The sequence below is a fragment of the Cervus elaphus genome, chromosome 14 (genome assembly GCF_910594005.1).
Source record: "Cervus elaphus chromosome 14, mCerEla1.1, whole genome shotgun sequence".
NCBI lineage: Eukaryota > Metazoa > Chordata > Mammalia > Artiodactyla > Cervidae > Cervus > Cervus elaphus.
The window spans coordinates 45445062-45453992 of NC_057828.1; the positions used below are offsets into that span (position 1 = coordinate 45445062).

The following is an 8931-nucleotide window of genomic DNA, read 5'->3' on the forward strand; positions in this document are numbered from 1 at the left end:
CGATTCTAGACTGTTTCTCTGACCAGTTTTCCTTCCTTATGACATACGATTAGAAGCATTATAAAGTGGAATGGAGCCAAAATTCCAGAAGCGTTCACTAACAATAAAGGGATAATAAAATATTTAGATCTAATTCATTTGAATTTTTCTAAATTTTTGCCCCATTGCTTAACTTTGATCTTGTGTAATTCTCTCGTGCCCTCAGAAGCACTCTGGATTATTGGGAACCTAAGACAAATTCTCAAACTGACTTTTCAGCAAAATGAACAAACAAGAATGAAATAATCTTAGTTTTTTGGTTGGCTGGGTTTTGTAATACTCCCCCGCCCCCCGCCTTTTTTTTAATAACAGAAAACAGCCAGGATTATATTCCTTAAACAGAGGTCAATTCATGTCATTCCCTCTTCTTAAAAGCCTTCAGTTGGTTCCCATGGCCTCAGAAAACAACCTAAAAATTGCTAGGCCTCCACAATCCAGCCTCTTCTCCAGTATCAGTTTCCACTGTCCAACTTGAAACCTTCTTCACCAAGATCCTTATCACACTGAACACGTAATGCTTAGAAGCTCAATCTCCTTTCCAACCTATTACAAGTTCATATCTTCTGAGGACAAGGTCAAGGGCACCATGAGGCAGGAAGCATTAAGTCGTATCTTCCTTAACATCCCCCTTTCTAAGCTAAAAGTCATACCTTCTATCTCGCTGTTCCCTAAAACCGCTGTGTTGATTCCTCATTTTTCTTCTTTCCTTCTGCCCTGTGTTGCAGGCAGCAGTTAACTCGCGTACATCGCTACTTTATTCAGTATGTTTGTCACAGCTAAAAATAGAATTTAACCAAGAAATGCAACCTTTTAAATACAACACTTACAAAATCTGCTCTATTTCCACAAATTTATAACATCAAAAAGCAATCTATTTAAAAGATAATCTTTTCTGTCGAATTACATTTTAAAGAATGAATTAGGGAATTTCCTGGCAGTCTAGTGATTAGGGCACTTTCACTACTGAGAAACCCAGGTTCAATCCCTGGTCAGGGAACTGAGTGACACAGCCAAAAAAAAAAAAAAAAAAATGAAAGAATGATAACAAAGAATAAGTGGATACCCCCAAAATAAATATCTGTAGCTAATGAGCCCATATGGGGAAGGTGTGAAAATTTCCTTGTTATTATAGAAGTTGTGCCTTCTAGGTTGAATACGTTCCACGAGGACTAGGCAGGCTTTAGGATCCAATACTCTATGTCACTGACCAAGGCTGTACTGATAAAATGGTCCCCAAAATGTAAGAATTCATTTTTGTGTGTATATGTATTTTGTGTATGCATGTATGTCTATTCCTGGTCTTTGACTCAATGGATAAAAATCAGCCATGAGCCAGGCTGCAAAAGCTCAAAATGGATCATATGTTAGGAAAGCTTCTTTCTGCATTCTAACCCAATGACAAGAATCAGACTGCACAGGAAGAGTTTCCTGACAGATCAGATTTTCAGTTTCAAATGAGATTAAACTAGCTCAATTAGGTTACCCAACTGTTTTAACCATTTATGAAAATAAACCAAAACAATTTTTAGATTAGACACGTGTCTTCTTGTCACTGCAATTAAGGAATCAAGAACCTTCCTTTTTACCGGTGACATGATTTGATTCTCATAAACCAAGAGGTCCATTCAGAAACAACAGCTCCTATGGCCTATGGCTTAAAATAAACTATTCTAAATGAAAGTTTTTCATTGTTTTCTTATTTTTTCACTGTTTGGATGGCTAACACTAAACTCTATCTAGTAAGTCAATTCAATCAAATAACTAAAACCACATCCTATAATTTTTAGTTTACAGATCCACTGGGAACTCTGTCACTCAAAACCCAATATTCCACTGAAGTTTTAATGTCAAAGTGGATGACAAGAGCTACTCCTGGTAACTGTCCAGGTTAAAATGAACTCAGCTTGGCTATGATGTAGAAATGGACATTTCAATCAGAGGTTAATTCAAATTTGGTATGAGTCAAGGTTCTCTCTGAAATCTGCCTGTGACCACACCTTTGCAGCTACCTGCCTGGTAAGTAGCTCCTTAGCTGGCCAAGAATGCAGGTCAGACTTCTCCATGTGGCAACAATGTGTCAGTCTTGCCACATGATAAACCACTACCCAAAATTTAATAGGTATGTTTTCATTGAGATGACAACACAGAATACAAGTATTCCAGGTTCTCACCAGAGTTATTAAATAATGAGTGTTCTGCTGGGATACTCAGACTTATCTTTACATAAAGTTATATACCCGAACCACATTAGTCACAGAAAAGACTTAAGTTATATTTTAATGTTGTATACTCAGTGTGGAAAGCAGGTGGATTATGTTTTTAAAACAGGTCTTTGAAGAACACTTCCTTTTACTTAAAAGATTTGTTGAAAACACTTAGTATGTATATCTTTGCAGCAGGATGTCTGTAACGCTTTCCTCTTAAAATTTCTTTAGAATTCATTACCAGGAAAAAAGCTGCTCTTGACAAACCATTACCTTTCTTTTACCAGAATGAAAATTGTATAATTTCCTTTTCCCTTTTTATCTGACTTTCAAAAGTTTCAAGACTAAGTTACAATAACATATCATACATACACTTTATATATATGGCAACCCACTCCAGTATTCTTGCCTGGAGAATTCCACAGAGAAGCCTGGCAGGCTACAGTCCATGGGGTTGCAAAGAGTTGGACATGACTGAGCATGCATGCACACATAGACAAACTACTGTTATTTGTATATTTATTTTTTCCTCCTGTCATATAGATTTTTGTTTCTTCTCCATATTTAACAGCCTCATCATATCTACAGTATTGTGGTAAGCTGCTCAAAACCTTTTTCAAAGCAGTAAGTGATATAAATTATAACTAAATAAAACTTTCCTGTAATGCCTAATCTGTTATTTGACACTGAAAATGTTATGTAGTCAAAATTCTAGTTCTTAAAAACAAATAAAGTCTTTAAAAATTATACAAAAATTTGTGTTGAATAAATGACAGCCAGGTGAGTGGCCAGAAAAGCACAAGGCCCAGAAGACTGAAACCAGCCCCACAAAACAGAAGCAGACAAAGGAGGGAGTGAAGTGAGCAGTACTCCCACACTGCACAGGCGTGAAGCAGCCCCGGCCTCGTAACGAAGGGCTGGGACTCAGAGCGCCAGCGGGGCCAGTGAAGTGGGGCATCAGGGAAGCCAGGCTGCGGTGGGCTGGGAAACGCAAGTGTCCTCACTGCGTCCAGAACCTATGAGGGCAGAGAGATGGCCAAAAGAGAACAGGACTGAAGAATTCTTCCCCTCCTCACCCCATTTATTAACACAAAAGACTTCTATGTTTCTATCCTTGATTCAACAGCTATTTACGGGGTGCCTACAACGTGACAGGCAGTTGCAGGAGTCTGGGATAAATCAGTGAACAAAACAGACAAACATCTTTGCCATGGAGAAGTTTTCATTCTAGTAGGGCAGTGAAAGTCTCTCAGTCGTGTCTGACTCCTTGCGGCCCCATGGACTATACAGTTCATGGAATTCTCCAGGCCAGAATACTGGAGTGGGTGGCCGTTCCCTTCTCCAGGGGATCATCCCAACCCTAGAGATCGAACCCAGGTCTCCCGCATTGCAGGTGGATTCTTTACCAGTTGAGTCTCAAGGGAAGCCCTAGTAGGGCAGAGGGGACATTAAAATAGGTTACACAGAAAGAGAGGTGATAATAAGTGCTATGAGGGAGGAAAATTACAGCAAAGTCGGGGGGATCAGGAGTGTGGTGGGAAGGGGTGCCATGACAGATGCATGAATGAGGTCAGGAGAGGTTTGCTGAGGTAGTGAGGTTTAAGTTTAAGCAAAGACCTGAAGCAGGTGAAGGAATTAGCCAAGCAGATTTCAGGGGAAGAGTGTTTCAAGCAGCACGAGAGTCAGAGCAAAGGCCCTAACGCAGGACTGTGTCTGCTGCTCTCAAGGGGAAAACTGAGGGGAAACAGCAGAAGAGAGAAAGGGAAGTAGCTGATACAGCAAGTCCCAAAGGAAAAGAAGGCAGTGATATCCAAAACACAAGCCCAGGGGTGAGCTGAAGTCAAGAGAGTAACCTTTCCCTTGAGACTGCCTCACTGTGCGGCAGTAAGGAGGCCTAACTAAAATGGTCAAGATTTTAGAAAAGCCACGGGGGAGAGCAGGAGAGGAAAGTGAGCAGAAATGCTCTGACAGACACCAAAGACTGCCTCAGGGGAGACCCAAGACTAGACACCCACTGAGGCACCAACGTGCAGCACTGTGTGAGGTTTCTCCATGACACAGTTAAAAAAGGGAGGCTACAGATGATGGGAATGATTCAAGACTGGCATGAGAAGAAAACGGAAGACTGGCATGAGAAGAAATAAAAACTGCAAGTAGTAAGAAAATGGCTGAGGCAATGCACCCTGGAATGACAGTGGAGAAAAGGCAGACAAAGAAGTAAAATCTGAAAGGGGTTAACGGACCAGAGACTTGAGGTAGGAGAACACAGAGCAAGAGACTACTAACGTGAGAGCTGTATGTTATCAGAGTTTAAGATCTGAAGGTGATGACATGTTAGAAGATACGGTCACAATATGAGTTACTGGAACAGAATGAACCTAAACTTTGAGGTGAAGGTAAGGAATTCTACAGTTAAGAGTAGTTACAAAGGAAGCTCAGCCTAGTGGTCACTTACCACTTCTAGTGACCTTGGGGGAATCATTTAGCCTCTGTCTCAGTTTCACCTATAAAATGGGGATAACAGTATGCATTTTATATGGTTGTTATAAAGACTGAATGAGTAAATGTAACATGGTTAGAAAAGAGCCTGGCACACAAAAAGAGCTCAATACGAGTAAGCTATTCTATCACTATTGCTGTGATGGTGGTTGTTGTTACAGTTATAGACATCTACCAGAATGATGTCAGAAATTCGGATGGAAGAACTAAGACACGTACCAGTGTCTTCAAATAGAGCAATGGTAGAGGATAGGTAATTGAATGATACGCTTTGGCATAAACAATTGATATTAAATGTAAAAAATATTCTAAAATCAGCCATTTACAATCCTGTGAGTTATAACGAATATACAAACCACTACAAAACAAAAATACCGACTGAGTATTAGATAATACATATTATACTGCAACACAGAGGGAAGAGGCTCTGACTGAAAATCATGGAAACCGCCAATGGCAAGGGTAGTGATATGCTAAACCACATGTACTAAAACAGAAAGATGCTGGAGTTAACCTGATCTCACCATACCCACAGACATAGGGTAAAGCATTAAGTTCCTTGAGTAAAGAACTACATCTCTACACACACTCAACTGGGAATGAATGTTGTCAAAGTGAGCATAAACAAATTACTGAGCCAGTCATCAAAAAATCCAAGTCAGAAGTCCAAAGCACCCTTTGCAGGTTTTTCCTGTCAAAACCACATCTGCTTCATTTACCTTCTACTGAGAAAAAGTTCTAAATGTGTATTTATCTACATTCTTTCATGAACTCCAGAAATTCACCAGTATCTGCTTGAGCAAGACCACCTTTTAAAGAGAACAATATGAAGTAGATATGCTATACCTTTCACTTTAAGCCTTGTGAAATTATATCACATGGGTTTACAAGACCAAAGGGCTATCTTACTCCTGAGAAAGACCTGCTGTGCTCAGTGACCTGGGAAGGGTTTACAAACAAAGCAGGGGCCTTCTGTTGTCCTTCACTTTGTACCCAGGACAAGACCATAGCAGGAAGTGAGCTAGAAAGCTCTGGCCTTGGAGAGCCTCTGCTGGCACTTCTCTTGGCAGTTTATTCCCAGCACAAATTCAAAGTGGGAGAAAGAAAAGAGGAAAAAGGAAAACTACATTCATATCTGGTCTTGAAAAGGAAAGTCTGCTCAGAAGTTCTACCTGATTGGATAAACTTTGGAAGAACATTTATCAGAGTGGAGCTGCACAAAATCTTGCCTCCCAGAATCCCAGTCCAGTCTGACTTTACCAAGTGCTGAGACTCCATTTAACCACCATTCTTCAGATCTTGCTTACCAATAAAATAAATGTAAAAACTTACATCTCAGAAATATTTCTTAATTGGGACATGGAATTTAAAAACAAGACATTCTGTATTTCTCTCATTATTAATAAGATGCAAAAAACACTAGTTTCTGTTGAAGTCATTTTTTTTTATTTCAACCAAGTTTCAAAAGAAAAGCTTAATGATAAAAATAAAAAATAAAGTGTTAAGACTTTTCTTAGAAAACCTTATCTGAAAATGTATAAGTAGTTCCACTTAAGTTACAGGAATTTATTCATTAAGAAAGGGAGTCTGAATGAAAGCAACAGGACAAAAAAGGTGGGCATGCCATTCTCCAGGACCTCTCCACACCTAGAATGTAGGAAAAGACAAATTTATAGGCTCACACTAAATTCAGTTGTTGCTCCTATCCAGATCTTTTTACAACGCTAACATGCGTGCACTCTTCATATTCCAACCTTAAGTGGTACCTTACCCATTTCACTTGCCTCATAACCCAACAGCCATACCAAGTTAATTAGAAAGCATCACCTCACTTCTTAGAGAACACAAGCTAAGATTTTACTAGAACTAAGCTAAGCTGACAAAATGCCAGCCTTTAAATAAAATATCCACCATGATATCACCTCTTAAGAGCTATTTGAATCCAACCACTACACTTTCAGGGGGCTCGGAAAGACCCATTTAAGACACAAAGCAACATGTTCAGTATCAGCACAACAGCTGCCTAGAACAGTAAAGAGATATGTGAGCAAGGGATCTGTTGACAATCTAATTTCAGCCACCTCGAGATTCCACAAACATGACAACCTGTGTCCTCAAAAATACTGCTGCAACCCTCTCCCATCATCATCATATTCCAGTTGACTTCACCTCTGCATATTGAGCTACTTTGAAAATCTATCCATCCAGCGACGCAATATACTATTGATAATTCCAGGCCTCCACCCTGGTCAGCTGGCCTTAGCAATCCCCAGATCTGCCTCTGTGCGAGTAAGACATCACCATCCCTCTGTGTCCATAGCCCTGATCATAGACGATGAGCACAGAAATGCATCATTTCACCCCAAAGAGAATGCAATCTTGAAGGCACTTTGCCTTGGAAGCTCAATTAGCGATTCACCAAGGAGGAAAAAAGAAGTGATTTCGGAGTTCCATTCTGGTTTTAGGGCCCGGAATGTTTTGTGTTGCATGAACAATGACTAGCTCGCTGGAGCAGCCTCCCAACCCCCACAACTTGGCTTCGGTGTGGCCAGTCACCCTGAAAGCTGCCAGGGCTGTCACTCGGTGCCTTCCAGCAACGGGACTTGGCTCCTAAAGGATTTGTCAGATCATCCTCCCAATATGGCTGCCAGAGTAATCCCAGGCTGCCGACCGCCGAGACCACACCAGCCCCCGCCACGGATGGCCAGTATCCAGCGAGCCCCCTCCCTTCCCATCGCGCTCCCCTCCAGTCCTTGCGCCAGCGGCTTCCCCCCTCCCACGCGATGCCCGCGCCTGCCTTCATCTGGCAAAAGGGCACAACCACATTCCTAGCCGAAGCCTCCATGCCAACCCTAACGGGGGAGAGGGGATGGGGGGAAATGAGAAAGGGTGGCTTCAGCACAGAGCAGAGAGAGCCGTAATGTGCGCAGAGGGCCCGGGAAACCGACGGGCAGCGGCGGCTCGGCTGACCGCCGGGGACGGCCGGAACCTGGCGGCTCAGGGGAGGCGGAGAGCTGGTGCGGGCCACTGCGGGGGACCCGGCAGGCCGCTGGACCCAAGCCCGGAGCTCGCCGCTGGCCCGGGGACGGTCCCCCACCCCGCCCCGCCCCACTCGGTGCCCCGCTGGGGCAGCGCCCTCAGTATTCGCGGCTCCGGCCCGGCCCGGAGCTTCCCCGGCTCGGACCCCGCCAGCCCCCGGCCTGGCCGCCCCTCCCCCCGGGCGGTCCCCTTCTCAGGCCGGCGGCGCAGCGCCAACTGCCGCCCGCCTTACCTCAGCCGCGCTGCGGACAGACGGACAGGCGGGCGGGAGGGCTGGGTCAGCAAGGGCCGCGGCGCGCGGGGGCGCGGGGAACCCGGCACCGACGTTCCTTAGCGCGAGCAGCGGCCGCCGAGAGCCGCAGGGCGCCGCTCAGCAGCCCCATCACACAGCTGGCCAGCCCGGCATCAAGGGCCGCGAAGGGCGGGAGTCCAGGAGACCCGGGCGCGGCGACCGGCGAAGAGCGGCTCAGCCTCCCGCTGGCACCTCCCAGGACCGCCGCCGTCAGACTGCTCAGCGTCTGTCCTCTCCAAGCTCCGCCTGCTGCCGCCGGCCTGGGACACCGCCCGGAGCCCAGCTGCCATGCGTCATCTCGGTCCGCCTTGGCGCCCGCGACTGACGCGGGCGGCGACCAATCGGGGTGCAGAGCTTCGAGCGGCCGGCCAATTGCAGGGGCGCCGGTGAAGGGAGGCGGTGAGAGAGGCGGAGATGGCTGGGAGCGCCCCCTGGTGGCTCAGAAGCCGGAGCTGGTGTCGGGGGGTGCGGGGTGGGGGAAGGCGGCGCCCAGAGTCCCCTCCCGGGTGACCCACGAAGGGCGTTAGTCGGCAGCAGCCGCGCCGGGCTAACCCGGTGATCCGCCTTGTAAGGGGACAAAGCAAGGCTAAGTGGGGCGGGGCGGGACTGTGGGGACCCGACGCCTGCGGAGGGGCAGAGACGAACGTGGGAGGCGGCCGAGTGTGGAGTCATTGTCCGTTTGGAAAACATCTCACCACGTTGAGGCGCCGAACACTGCGCAGTCGGAGCTGAAACACGCAAAAGGATGAGTGTACTATCCCGCAAAAAGCTTACCGGCCTATTCTTAGCGAGCCCGAACACAACACCTCCCACACGCCACCTTGGGAAAAAAGGCGGAATGAGTAATGGAAAAGCATG

At 45.6% G+C, this 8931-nt stretch overlaps 1 protein-coding gene across 7 annotated transcripts in view; it reads right to left on the reverse strand.

The window, feature by feature from the left end:
- KIF1B (kinesin family member 1B) overlaps positions 1 to 8287 on the reverse strand; it is a 150803-nt gene extending 142516 nt beyond the window's left edge. For 5 of the 7 annotated variants that reach the window (XM_043922955.1, XM_043922953.1, XM_043922952.1 and 2 more), the window contains exon 1: positions 8014 to 8154. The gene's annotated coding sequence lies outside the window, so the exon portion shown is untranslated. Of the gene's footprint in view, positions 1 to 8013 lie in introns of all 7 variants that reach the window. The other 2 variants (XM_043922956.1, XM_043922957.1) reach the window with 2 other exon arrangements.
- Between the last annotated feature and the right edge of the window lie 644 nt (positions 8288 to 8931).